At 47.5% G+C, this 14,320-nt stretch overlaps 1 protein-coding gene across 3 annotated transcripts in view; it reads right to left on the bottom strand.

The window, feature by feature from the left end:
• Positions 1–11,601: 11,601 nt before the first annotated feature.
• Positions 11,602–14,320, bottom strand: part of LOC119976025 (major facilitator superfamily domain-containing protein 8-like) — a 77,008-nt gene continuing 74,289 nt past the window's right edge. For all 3 annotated transcript variants that reach the window (XM_038816097.1, XM_038816095.1, XM_038816098.1), the window contains one exon: positions 11,602–12,111. The gene's annotated coding sequence lies outside the window, so the exon portion shown is untranslated. The remainder of the gene's footprint in view (positions 12,112–14,320) is intronic.

The raw sequence follows: 14,320 nt of genomic DNA on the forward strand, positions 1-14,320 counted from the left end.
TCTGCCCCCTCTTTGAATTCCCTTCCAGCTTTTTGCATCTCGTAGAGCAATCGCCAGAAGTTCAATTGCTAGGGCAAACAGAAGCGGGGATAGTGGGTATCCCTGCCTTGTGCTTCTGTGCAGCTGGAAGTGCTCAGAGCTAGTGGAATCTGGCCAGTCTGGTGGAGGAAGTAAGAAAGGACCTACAGAGATGGGCCATTTTCGACAAGGAAGATCAAATGACTTGGCGTTTGTGTGCGTGTTTGTGGGGGTGGTGGGGGAGGAGTGGTACGGACCTCAGGATCCCTAAAAGACACTGCAAAGGAGGAAAAATACGGGCGGTTTGGCCCTGCTGAATCTACTACATTTCCACTGGACAGCCACAGCCACATAGAAGAACCCAACACGGAATAGGTGAAGCTGGAAGCGTCCTCCTACAAGGGAACAACCCTCCGGGCCCTCGCCACGGCAGCGTTCCCAACCCCCTGACAAACTATACATCCTGCCCAGAGGTGGTAGCCACACTGAAGACATGGAACTAAATGAGGCAGCTTTTCAGTTTACCTGAAATGGCCCCCATCTGGAGCAACCACAAATTTCCACCAGCCATGCTCAACACCACCTTTAAAAGAATGGAGACAGGACAGGGTTCCAACAGTAAGGGAGTTTTAAATAGGGGACATGCTTGTGGCCCTGGACGAACTGACGACAGAGCTGGAACAACCGAAAGGCCTGGGATCTTCAAATTAAACACTTTCTCCGCAAGGAGACGGCAGGATACACCAGGGCCTCGAGAGAGACACACTACTGGAGGAAATAATAAACACAGATAGTAAGGGGGGGGAACTGTGGGAACATTATACAGACGGTTACTGGATAGGGCAAGATTGCATTTGAACAAAGCCAGACATGTCATGCTCCTCGTGTGCGATGTGGGAGCTCAGGGTCACGTCCGCTGTCCCTGGCTCCTTCACGTGCAAGAGGTGTGTTCAGTTGCAGCTCCTGTTAGACCGCTTGATGGCTCTGGAGCTGCGGATGGAATCACTTTGGAGCATCCGCGATGCTGAGGAGGTCGTGGATAGCACGTTTAGCGAGTTGGTCACACCGCAGGTGAAGCTTACTGAGGGAGATAGAAAATGGGTGACCAAAAGACAGAGCAAGAGTAGGAAGGCAGTGCAGGTGTCCCCTGCGGTCATCTCCCTGCAAAACAGATATACCGCTTTGGATACTGTTGAGGGAGATGGCTCACCAGGGGAAGGCAGCAGAGGCCAGGTTCATGGTACCTTGGCTGGCTCTGCTGCACAGCAGGGCAGGAAGAAAAATGGCAGGGCTATAGTGATAGGGGACTCGATCGTAAGGGGAATAGGCAGGCGGTTTTGTGGACGCAATCGAGACTCCAGGATGGTATGTTGCCTCCCTGGTGCAAGGGTCAAGGATGTCTCGGAGCGGCTGCAGGACATTCTGGGGGGGGGGGGGGGGGGGGGGGGGGGGGGCGAATAGCCAGCTGTCGTGGTGCACTTAGGCACCAACGATATAGGTTAAAAAAAACGGGATGAGGTCCTACAAGCGGAATTCAGGGAGTTAGGAGTTAAACTAAAAAGTAGGACCTCAAAAGGTAGTAATCTCAGGATTGCTTCCAGTGCCACGAGATAGTCAGAGTAGGAATGTCAGGATAGATAGGACGAATGCGTGGCTTGAGAGATGGTGCAAGAGGGAGGCATTCAAATTCCTGGGGCATTGGGACCGGTTCTGGGGGAGGTGGGACCAGTACAAACCGGACGGTCTGCACCTGGGCAGGACTGGAACCGATGTCCTAGGGGGGGTGTTTGCTAGAGCTGTTGGGGAGGGTTTAAACTAATGTGGCAGGGGGATGGGAACCGATGCAGGAAGTTGGAAGGTAGCAAAACAGGGACAGAAGCAAAAGGAAGTAAGGGGAAAAGTGCAAGGCAGAGAAGACATAGTCAAAAATCAAAAAGGGCGACAGTATAAGGTACAGTGACTGAGGGGAGCTCAGTGAATAGGCCCAGTAATACTAAAAGGAATAAAACTGGAGATGTTAAGATTCAAAACAGAGGTAAAAAAACCAACATAAGTGTACTTTACCTGAATGCTCGTAGTATTCGGAATAAAGTAAATGAGTTGATGGCACAAATCATCGTAAATGACTATGATTTAGTGGCCATTACTGAAACATGGTTAAAGGATGGTCACGACTGGGAGTTAAATATTCGAGGGTATCAAACTATTCGGAAGGACAGAATGGATGGTAAGGGAGGTGATGTTGCTCTGTTATTTAAGGATGACATCCGGGCAACAGTAAGGGATGACATCGGTGCTATGGAGGATAAGGTTGAATCCATTTGGGTGGAAATCAGGAATAGTAAGGCGAAAAAGTCACTGATAGGAGTAGTCTATCGGCCACCAAATAGTAACGCTATGGTGGGGCAGGCAATAAACAAAGAAATAACTGATGCATGTAGAAATGGTACAGCAGTTATCATGGGGGATTTTAATCTACATGTCGATTGGTTTAACCAGGTCGGTCAAGGCAACCTTGAGGAGGAGTTTATAGAATGTATCCACGATAGTTTCCTAGAACAGTATGTAATGGAACCTACGAGGGAACAAGCGGTCCTAGATCTTGTCCTGTGTAATGAGACAGGATTGATTCATGATCTCATAGTTAGGGATCCTCTCGGAAGGAGCGATCACAATATGGTGGAATTTAAAATACAGATGGAGGGTGAGAAAGTAAAATCAAATATTAGTGTTTTGTGTTTAAACAAAGGAGATTACAATGGGATGAGAGAAGAACTAGCTAAGGTAGACTGGGAGCAAAGACTTTATGGTGGAACAGTTGAGGAGCAGTGGAGAACCTTCCAAGCAATTTTTCACAGTGCTCAGCAAAGGTTTATGCCAACAAAAAGCAAGGATGGTAGAAAGAGGGAAAATCAACCATGGATATCTAAGGAAATAAGGGAGAGTATCAAATTGAAGGAAAAAGCATATAAAGTGGCAACGATTGGTGGGAGACTAGAGGACTGGGAAATCTTTAGGGGGCAACAGAAAGCTACTAAAAAAGCTATAAATAAGAGTAAGATAAAGTATGAGAGTAAACTTGCTTAAAATATAAAAAGACAGTAAAAGTTTTTACAAATATATAAAACAAAAGAGTGGCTAAGGTAAATATTGGTCCTTTAGAGGATGAGAAGGGAGTTTTAATAATGGGAGATGAGGAAATGGCTGAGGAACTGAACAGGTTTTTTGGGTCAGTCTTCACAGTGGAAGACACAAATAAAATGCCAGCGACTGATAGAAATAAGGCTATGGCAGGTGAGGACATTGAGAAGATTGTTATCACTAAGGAGGTAGTGATGGGCAAGCTAATGAGGCTAAAGATAGACAAGTCTCCTGGCTCTGATGGAATGCACCCCAGAGTGCTGAAAGCTATGGCTAGGGAAATTGCAGATGCACTAATGATAATTTACCAAAATTCACTAGACTCTGGGGTGGTCCCGGTGGATTGGAAATTAGCAAATGTGACACCATTGTTTAAAAAAGGAGGTAGGCAGAGAGCAGGAAATTATAGGCCAGTGAGCTTAACTTCGGTAGTAGGGAAGATGCTGGAATCTATCATCAAGGAAGAAATAGCGAGGCATCTGGATAGAAATTGTCCCATTGGGCAGACGCAGCATGGGTTCATAAAGGGCAGGTCATGCCTAACTAATTTAGTGGAATTTTTTGAGGACATTACTAGTGCGGTAGATAATGGGGAGCCAATGGATGTGGTATATCTGGATTTCCAGAAAGCCTTTGACAAGGCTTTGCTGCATAAGATAAAGATGCATGGCATTAAGGGTAAAGTAGTAGCATGGATAGAGGATTGGTTAATTAATTGGTTAATTAATTAAGAGTGGGGATTAATGGGTGTTTCTCTGGTTGGCAATCAGTAGCTAGTGGTGTCCCTCAGGGATCCGTGTTGGGCCCACAATTGTCATAAATGATTTGGAGTTGGGGACCAAGGGCAATGTGTCCAAGTTTGCAGATGACACTAAGATGAGTGGTAAAGTGAAAAGTGCAGAGGATACTGGAAGTCTGCAGAGGGATTTGGATAGGTTAAGTGAATGGGCTAGGGTATGGCAGATAGAATACAATGTTGACAAATGTGAGGTTATCCATTTGGTAGGAATAACAGCAAACGGGATTATTATTTAAACGATAAAATATTAAAGCACGCCGCTATGCAGAGAGACCTGGGTGTGCTAGTGCATGAGTCACTGAAAGTTGGTTTACAGGTGCAACAGGTTGATAGAAGTCTACAAAATTATGACGGTATGGACAGAGTGGATAGTCATAAGCTTTTTCCCAGTGTGGAAGAGTCAATTACTAGGCGACATAGGCTTAAGGTGCAAGGGGCAAAGTTTAGAGGAGATATGTGAGGGAAGTTTTTATTTTACACAGAGGATAGTGGGTGCTGGAACCCGCTGCCAGAGGTGGGGAAAGCAGGTATGATAGTGACGTTTAAGGGATGTCGTGACAAATACATGAATAGGATGAGAATAGAGTGGTATGGGCCCCGTAATTCTAAAAGGTTTTAGATTAGATGGCAGCATGGTCGCCGTTGACTTGGGAGAGGTGAAGGGCCTGTTCCTGTGCTGCACTTTTCTTTGAAAATGACTTTAAAGCTTTTTCTTATCTTTGCATAGTGGAAAGAGAACTGGAAAGGCCTGTTGTTACTTTGTGTGTGGCACAGACGGGGTCTATTTAACACCTGTTGAAACCAAAGCTATCAGCAAGTGCTGCCCAAGTATACGCTTTAAAAATAGTGTGTAAAAATGGCTATACTTGAACGTGTGCCCATTTTCTCAATTCTAAAGTATGATATCTTAAATACAGATGAATTCTACCTATTTATTAATGTATTTCCTTCACACAAGGACATTCGCTTCAATTTTAACTCTGACTACATCAGTATGCAAGGGAAACCAGGATCAGCGACAAATTCGAATGTCAAGGCCTAGCAAGGTTTTATCTCCTAGGATTCATTTCCTGCTCAATCCCAGAAAGAATGACTACCCGTCTGGCAGTTGGAAGTGGGAATTTGGGTGATAGGAAGCAGCTGCCAGAGACTCATGGGGTCGGGTTTGAGAGACTCTTTGGTGCAGAACACAAGACTGGTGGGGACCCTATTAAGGCCCCTTTCCTGCACCAAGTAAAACCTTCCAATTGGCAGGCAGGCTCCACACTGCAGCCAAAACAGGCAGTATCTGGAGAATAACATCCCCTTAGGAAATCCCATGCACCATCATGGTGATCAGGCCAAAGCTATGGCCTCCAGACATCTTAAGGAAGTGTTCCCTCTCCAAGATCGCAGCCAGTCAACTGCTGACTTCTTTTAAAAATGAAATCATATGACCTGGTCTTCAGAGGCCTCCTCCATCTGTCATAATGTCAACTCATGTATGTCATGAGATGCAGACAGGCAGTGATTGACACACAGGATAACCAATGAACACACATGACACAGAATAACCAATCACCAGACAGGACACCACCACTATAAAGCCCACAGGGCACTAAGGCTCTCCGTCTCTCACAGGACACGGCTAAGGAGATAGTCACAGTGCACAGACCAATGAACATCATCACCATGTGGTAGAGAGCTAGTCCGGTCAAGCCAGTAGGAGGTTATCAATTAGGTTAATAGAGTGTCAACCCACAGCAGACTATTTACAGCAATCAGCAGGTTCAATAAAACAGTGTTGGACCATCTCCTGTGTCGGAAGCCTGTTTCTCACTTTACCGCATCCAGTTGCAGTCAATGTTAGACCAACAGATAACACATCATGGTACCAGGGAGCTATTAACTCTACCGAACCTACCTCGAGTGAATCTGCAACGACCAGCACACAGTCATCCAGCGGCATGGAAAAGATCCAACCTCCTCCGCAACTTCGGCTCTCCGGTAACCTCGACGCCAACTGGAAAGTCTTCAAACAGAAGTTCAGTGTAGCATGGTGGTTAGCATAAATGCTTCACAGCTCCAGGGTCCCAGGTTCGATTCCCGGCTGGGTCACTGTCTGTGTGGAGTCTGCACGTCCTCCCCCTGTGTGCGTGGGTTTCCTCCGGGTGCTCCGGTTTCCTCCCACAGTCCAAAGATGTGCGGGTTAGGTGGATTGGCCATGCTAAATTGCCCGTAGTGTCCTAATAAAAAAGTAAGGTTAATGGGGGGGGTTATTGGGTTACGGGTATAGGGTGGATACGTGGGTTTGAGTAGGGTGATCATGGCTCGGCACAACATTGAGGGCCGAAGGGCCGGTACTGTTCTATGTTCTATGTTCTATATCGAAGCCTCCGTCCTCGAGGCAGCATCAGATGCCCGAAAGATCGTGCCGTTCCTGTCGACTGCGGGGGACCACGCCATCCACATCTATAACTTGCTCATGTTTGCTGATGGCGAAGACAAGACAAGTTCAAGACGGTTCTGCTGAAATTCGACAACCACTGCAACATTGAGGTGAATGAGAGCATCGAATGGTACACCTTCCAACAGAGGCAGGGTAAGGATGAACCTTTTCAGTCCTCTTGACCCATCTCCGCATCCTAGCGCAGTCATGTAATTATGACTCGACGGCTGATTCCATGATCCGGGATCAGATCGTTTTCGGGGCCCAGTCCGACTCCCTACTCCTCAAAATCAAACAGTTGACCTTCGCCGTCGCCATCAAAACGTGCGTTGTCCATGAGCATGCCAGGAATCGTTACTCCCGCCTCAGTGCGTTAGAAAATGCAAAACTAGCCTCCCACGAGGCAGAAAGGGTGCAGGCCATCACAAAAATGCAAGGCCTGAGCATTGAGGAGAGTGGCCGTTTCGCACACTTTTCCCGGGTCCCTATGCATGCGCGCCACGACTGGGTGGACGACGAGGCCGAAGATGATGCATATGTGTGAACGTCGGCCGACCGCACTGCGCATGCGCGATGGCACACAGAACGCGCTGACGTCAGCGTCATGAAGTGTTCAAATTGTGGCTCCGCCCATTTAAAGCGGCAATGTCCAGCCAAAGGAAGGCGATGTCGACAGTGTGGAAACCCTGGGCATTACACGGCCTTATGCAGGTCCGCTCTACCGACCAACAGCCAGCGATCCCAGCTGCAGTGCAGATGTGTCCGCTGCGTACAACAAGGCATGCAGGATTCAGATCCCGACAGCCCAACGGACCCCGATGCTGACTGCCTCGTGTCTCCATACCGGGTAGGCATAATCACCACCCGCGAGCTGGCTTCCACCGTGCCTGCAAACCGTCTTTCAATCCTCACTGTGGATCCTGACGACGAGTGGTGTGCTGTCATCATGGTTAACCAGTCTCGCATCCAATTTAAATTGGACACTGGCACATCTGCAAACCTCATCACAGTCGGACCTCGACAGCATCCATGACCAACCTAGCATCCTTCCACCAGCCTGCCAGCTCAACTACAATGGCAATGCCATAGCTGCCAGTGGATCGTGTTGGCTAGGTGTATCTCACAAGGCAATCAAAGCGACGTAACGATTCGAGATCGTCTGGCCTGACAAGACATCCCTACTCGCGCATGCAAACTCCTAAATCTGGTCCAGCGTGTCCATGCCATTTCCTCGACACCGGCGACTGCCTCACCCAATGTAAATCTTCAGGCTGAGATAGACGACATTCTCACGCAATACCATTTTCATGGAATGGGCACGCTCCCATATCGTTATAAGATATTGCTCAAACCGAATGCCATCCCAGTCATCCATGCAACACGCCGGGTGCCGGCTCCGCTCAAGGATTGTCTGAAAACGCAGCTACGAGAGCTCCAAGACCAGGGTATTATCTCAAAAGTCACGGAACCAACAGACTGGGTCAGCTCCATGGTCTGCCCTCTGGTGAACTCCGCATTTGCATTGATCCCAAAGACCTGAATCGCAACATCATGCGCGAACACTACCCGATCCCAAAGCGTGAAGAGTTAACCTGTGAGATGGCTCATGCCAAATTCTTTACCAAGCTGGACGCCTCCCATGGATTCTGGCAGATACAGCTGGACGAGTCCAGTCAGAAGCTGTGCATGTTGAACACTCCGTTCGACAGGTATTGCTATAACTGCATGCCTTTTGGTATCATATCAGCTTCTGAAGTATTTCATCGCATAATGGAACAAATGATGGAGGGCATCGAGGGGGTGCGAGTCTATGTGGATGACGTGATTGTCTGGTCCACGATGCCAGAGGATCACATCGCTCGCCTCAAACAATTTTCCAGAGGATTCATGAAAACGGCCTCCAGCTCAACAGGGCCAAATGCTCATTTGGTCGGTCCGTTATCAAGTTTCTGGGTGACCACATTTCACAGCAGGGTGTGCAACCTGACGCTGATAAGGTGCTGGCAATCAATGCCATGAAGACCCCAGAGAACAAAAAGGCGGTCCTCCGTTTCCTCGGGGTGGTGAATTTTCTCAGGAAATTCATTCCCAATATGGCATCCCACACCACAGCCTCCCGACATCTCGTAAAAAAGTCAACAGTTTTCCAGTGGCTTCCCGCACATCAAGCGGAGTGGCTTGAGCTGAAGGCGAAGCTCACCACAGCCCCAGTACTGGCATTCTTTGACCCAACCAAGGATACCAAGATATCCACAGACGCAAGCCAGGGCGACATTGGGGCAGTGCTCCTCCAGCGAGACGACTCCTCGTCCTGGGCTTCAGTGGCATACGCCTCCAGGGCCATGAGTCCGACCGAACAACGGTATGCCCAGATCGAAAAGTAGTGCTTGGGTCTCCTGACAGGAATAGTCAAGTTTCATGACTACGTATACGGCCCGCCAAAGTTCACGGTGGACAGACCACAGGCCTTTAGTCCACATAATCCAAAAGGATTTAAATGAAATGACACCTCAGCTGCAGCGGATTCTTCTTCGTCTCCGCCGATATGACTTTGAACTTGTCTACACACCGGGTAAGGAGATGATCGTTGCGGATGCCCTATCCCTATCCATCACCACACCATGTGAACAGGGCGACTTCATTCGCCACATTGAAGCACAGGTGGAGTTGTGTGCCAGCAACCTCCCAGCCTCTGATGAATGAGTTATACAAATACGCGAAGAAACTGCCAAAGATCCCCTACTGCAGCGCGTGATGAAGCACCTCGCCCATGGCTGGCAAAAGGGGCAGTGCCCCCAGTTCTTCAAAGTTAAGGATGAGCTGACGGTTGTTGAGGGGATCCTTCTTAAACTAGATAGAATCGTCATTCCCCAAAGCATGCAAAACATGGTGCTCAGACAGATCCATGAGGGTCCCCTGGGGGTCGAGACTGGGTAGAGCTCGGCAGGCAGTCTACAGCCAGGACATTGCCAACACAGACCTCAACTGCACAACATGCCAGAAGTTTCAACCAGCTCAGCCCAAGGAAACACTGCAACAGCACGAGATCATGACCTCTCCGTGGTCCAAGGTGGGGATAGACCTCTTTCATGCCAATGGGCGTGATTACGTGCTCCTGGTCGACTACTTCTGCAGCTACCCGGAATTGGTGAAACTGTCAGACCTCACGTCCAAGTCCATCATCAAAGACTGCAAAGAGACGTTTGCCAGGCCTAGGATACCACTCACGGTAATGAGTGACAACGGTCCATGTTTGTACAGCCAAGAGTGGTCCGGCTTTGTACGATCCTACCACTTTAGTCGTATCACATCCAGTCCCCATTATCCGCAATTAAACGGGAAGGCCGAGAAAGGGGTTCACAGTGTCAAGCGGTTGCTGTGCAAGGCTGCAGACTCAGCCTCCGATTTCAACCTTGTGCTATTGGCATACAGGGCAACCCCTCTTGTCGACTGGTTTGTCTCCGGCGCAGTTACTCATGAACCGCAACCCGAGGACGACTGTTCCAGTCATCCATGTTCCAGACTTTGACCACCTCACGGTGCTGCAGAAGATGCAGCGATCCAGGGACCAGCAAAAGATCACGTATGATGCTCATGCCACGGATCTGCCTGCGCTGGCTCCAGACGATGTTGTTCGCGTTCAGCTGCCTGGGGGAGGTTGGCCAGCCCCAGCTACTGTCGTCAGGCAGGCTGCTCCCAGGTCTTTCGTTGTCCAAATGGCTGATGGTGCCATTTTACGGCGCAACAGGAGGGCTCTGCATAAAGTTCCCTACCCATCACCCAACCGCACTTCTCCGCATGTCATCATACCTCCTCTGGACGTCTTGCGCCACGAGGTCACCGATCTGGCAGCGATCCCACTTGTCCACAAGGCCTCCGAGATGGCAGCCATCCCGCCTGTCCAGAAGGTCACCGAGATGGCAGCCATCCCGCCTGTCCAGGTGCCGGCGCCCCCCCTCTACCTCTGCGGCGATCGACAAGAATTCGTCACCCACCACAAAGACTGAATCTATAGACTTAAATATTGTAAATTCTGTTCAGTTTGCTCTGGATCTGTACGATAGACATATGTTAATTCCCATGTACATATGTTCATTCATTCCCCACTTGTACATAGTTATGCATGCACATACAGCCACGTTCCAAAATTTACTTTAAAAGGGGGAGATGTCAATATCCATTCATGTATATCATGAGATGCAGACAGGCAGTGATTGACACACAGGATAACCAATGAATACACACGACACAGAACAACCAATCACCAGACAGGACACCACCACTATAAAGCCCACAGGGCATTAAGGCTCTCCCTCTCTCACAGGGCACGGCTAAGGAGATAGTCACAGTGCCCAGGCCAATGATCATCACCATGTGGTAGACAGCTAGTCTGTGACAGTGAGCGCCCCTCTAGCCATTAATTGTCAATCTTGCAAATTTATTACTGCGGGGTTAGGACCCAATTTTGATCTCCCAAGTTAGGGACTTCAGCCCAAACAGAAAATCGAGCCCAAGATTACAGTCCATCACATTCAGACAAGACTTTGGGCAAGAATTCTAACTGAGGAAGCAGGAAACCTGGAACCAGGGCGGGCAAAGGTTTGCATATAGAGATCCAGAACAGCAATCTTGCTGTTCCAGGCTGCAGGGGGAAAATAACTTTCTGGGTCTGTTCTAGCTCTCAGTTTAGTTCTTGGCAGGTATTGCCCGAGATGCGAAGAAAACAACACTGCTCCCCTACTCAGGCTTAAGTTGTACACCAGGCCTCGAATAAGGCATCGGGGCCCAATGAGCACATTGAAAGAAATCCTCAATGGCATGAGGTAGTAGGTGTCCTTCCCACCTACAATTAAAAATTTGTTGTTGCTCTAATCAGGGAGTGAAGGAGGAGATACACCAAACTAACTCTCCCTCACCTCAGCCAAGTTTCTAATATGATGTGGAGATGTCGGCGTTGGACTGGGGTGTGCACAGTAGGAAGTCTTACAACACCAGGTTAGAGTCCAACAGGTTTGTTTCGAATCCTGAGGAAGGTGCTGTGCTCCAAAAGCTAGTTATTCGAAATAAACTTGTTGGACTTTAACCTGGTGTTTTAAGGCTTCCTATTAAGTTTCTGATAGGCAAAGAAGTTAAAATTATGATGCTTCTCACGATATGTCAAGCTGTTACTAGCTAGATTTTAATAGTAGTTTTCTTTAAAAAAAAAATGCAAACAGACAGAAATTACTTAATTTATTACTGGCTTTAACACAGCAATGCCAGACTTCAATACAAAACATACATTTAATGTATATTATTTCACATTGTGACAACATTCATCACAATCATGTTTTTCTTCAGTTTTATAACATTAATTATTGATGTATATATCCAAGTCTGACAATGCATAAAATGTGCTTTTGTCTTAAAAACTAATTTAACACTGATCTATTAGCAAACATTCACATGATATGGTGTGCAATTTAAAATATATTTTTCAGTATGTGTACATTAAATAATATTTGTATGGAGCAAACAGGAATACACTTCATTCATTTGTTTATTTTATATAATCGTTCTATTGTTTACCTGATTTCTTTGTTACAGTGAAAGTCATTTAATTTTTACAGTCGCCAACATGTACAAAAAAAAATAGATTGAACGGAAATGTTCACATTAAATATGGTAACAAGTGTGCATGTCATATGATGCTTGAAGTCTCACAATAGCAACATTGACTGGAGATCTGAAAAGAAAAAAAAAAGTTAAATTTTTGAGCAAATAAATAGTTTAAAGGAATTTCATTACAAAGATGAATCAACACTGCATTGGAAATAGAACAGGGCTGGGAAACAAAGAATGATCAAGAGCAAGTTACAAAATGGTAATTTAATTATGTGTTCAGATGATGAAACGGAGAAACAAGTCTGAACGGCTCATTATATCTGAATCGCAGGATACTATTACTCTTAGAGGGCCAGAGCATAGGGTGCCGGGCCCGTAGAATGGATGGCAAATGAGTCATTAAGACCCATGTGTATTTATTTACATTTCTCCCCCACGCAAGATTCTCAGTCCCACGGAAAACGTGATCCGAGCATCCCGGGATGGAAAATCCCTCCCCATGTATTTGTACTGAAAAGTCTCCTGCAGGCAAGGCTTGGGTATGCCAGGGGACCGTGTATATATGGGAGGAGATGATAAGGATAGGTTTCCTTGTTTTTTCTTTTGCCAGATGCCTTAGAAAATAGGGTTTTTGCAAATTGTGGTAGTCACCTCTTATATTTGGGCTTTGTAACTTAAACCCTCATTCCTTTAAGGATAAACCCTAAAAAGTACAAGAGGAAGTCCAAATGTTGATGGCACAAAATCCATACAAATAATCCTCTCCTGGAAAATCAAATTCGTACATTAAAAATGATGCATGCTTATGCTTTCCATACATTCAGGTGGCAGAATTAATTTGAAATCAAAGTTACACTTAGATTTTTAACAGATCAAAATCTGTTACTTTCCTAAAAAATACCTTGCCAATCACTCTCCCACACCCTTCTTCTACCCACTCCTTTATTAATCCCTTTCAGAGGCCCTTTCATGTTTGTAATATCATTCTTTTCTTTTCCTTGCAATTAATTCTTCTATTGCCCTGGTTGAAGCTAAAGCTCTCCTCGCATTCCCCATTCAAAATCACAGCCTTCTCCCTTCCAAGCAAGTTCCACCGATATATTCTTCTATTACCAAACTCCCAACTTCATGGGCAGGATTCTCCATTGGCTGACACCGAAATCGGGAAACGCGATTGTGCAGAGGATCGGTTCAGACACCGGAATCACGACGGGTGCCGATTTGACACCAAATTGCAATTCTCTGTCACCTCAAAAGTGGCACCATTGCGTTCCGAAACGCATATACAGTAAACACCATTTGCATATTACTTGTTCTCCGGGGCCTCCGTGATTCTTTGCCTCCGATGGGCTGAGTTCATGACTGCGCGGTTCACTTATGCTTTGATAAATCGTGAAACTGGCGACCTGGCCATCCGCAGTGCCATCCGTTGGACCTGGTTGGGCATAGGGCTATGCACCGTGCTAACATGTCAGTCTTTCATACCCTGCAGACAATAGATATTGGAATTCAACTAGCAGTGATGACCTTCCTGCTAGTCGCCGCAGCCCTGGGGGATGCCCTGCGGCTGTCCGAGCTGAAGCTGGAGCTGCTCGAGGAGGAGGTAGCTGCAGCAGTGGAGCAGGCTCAAGAGAAACAGGACGTAGCCGCCCTGGAGGTGAGCCAGCTGCCCAACAGGTCAACGAGGAGGAAGTGCAAAGGAGTCCTCATGTGTACCGGCAGCACTTGTCATTTGAGGACATGTCAGACCGGGCATGCCCTTGAAGACTCCAGCTGAGCAGGAAGGCAGTGCGATCAGATCATGGCACGCCTGGCACCATGGGGGATGACACCCGCTTCTGGTGGCCATCAAGGTGACGTTGCCCTGAATTTTTAAGCCACAGGGTCATAGAATCTGCAACCCCACCTAACCTTTTTCTAACTGGTTAGCATGCACAGTCGGCACAATATATCCATTTCAATGTGGAGCACGCCCAGCAGGATGCCCAGGAAGCGGTTCCGGTGCCTGGACCACTCTGGGGGGACCCTCCAGTATGACGCTGAGAGGGGGACACAGACACACAGAGATACACACACACACCTCCCCTGCAACCCCCTTTGTTAAACATACCTGCCACACTATGGACCATGGATTGGCAGTAACAGTGGGTTTGGTCCATGGGATGGGAAGGATGACAACCCGCTCCGCGATGAGCCCTGGTGCTCCACATCATTTGATAATGTACAACTCGGTAGCACTTTCCACCATCCACCTGGGTGATCCCTGCATGCGCGCTGGCCATTCCATCACAAGGTGCCATCGGATTTCTGGGTTTGCGGTGGTAAGGATA

The sequence above is a fragment of the Scyliorhinus canicula genome, chromosome 13 (assembly GCF_902713615.1).
Source record: "Scyliorhinus canicula chromosome 13, sScyCan1.1, whole genome shotgun sequence".
Lineage (NCBI taxonomy): Eukaryota > Metazoa > Chordata > Chondrichthyes > Carcharhiniformes > Scyliorhinidae > Scyliorhinus > Scyliorhinus canicula.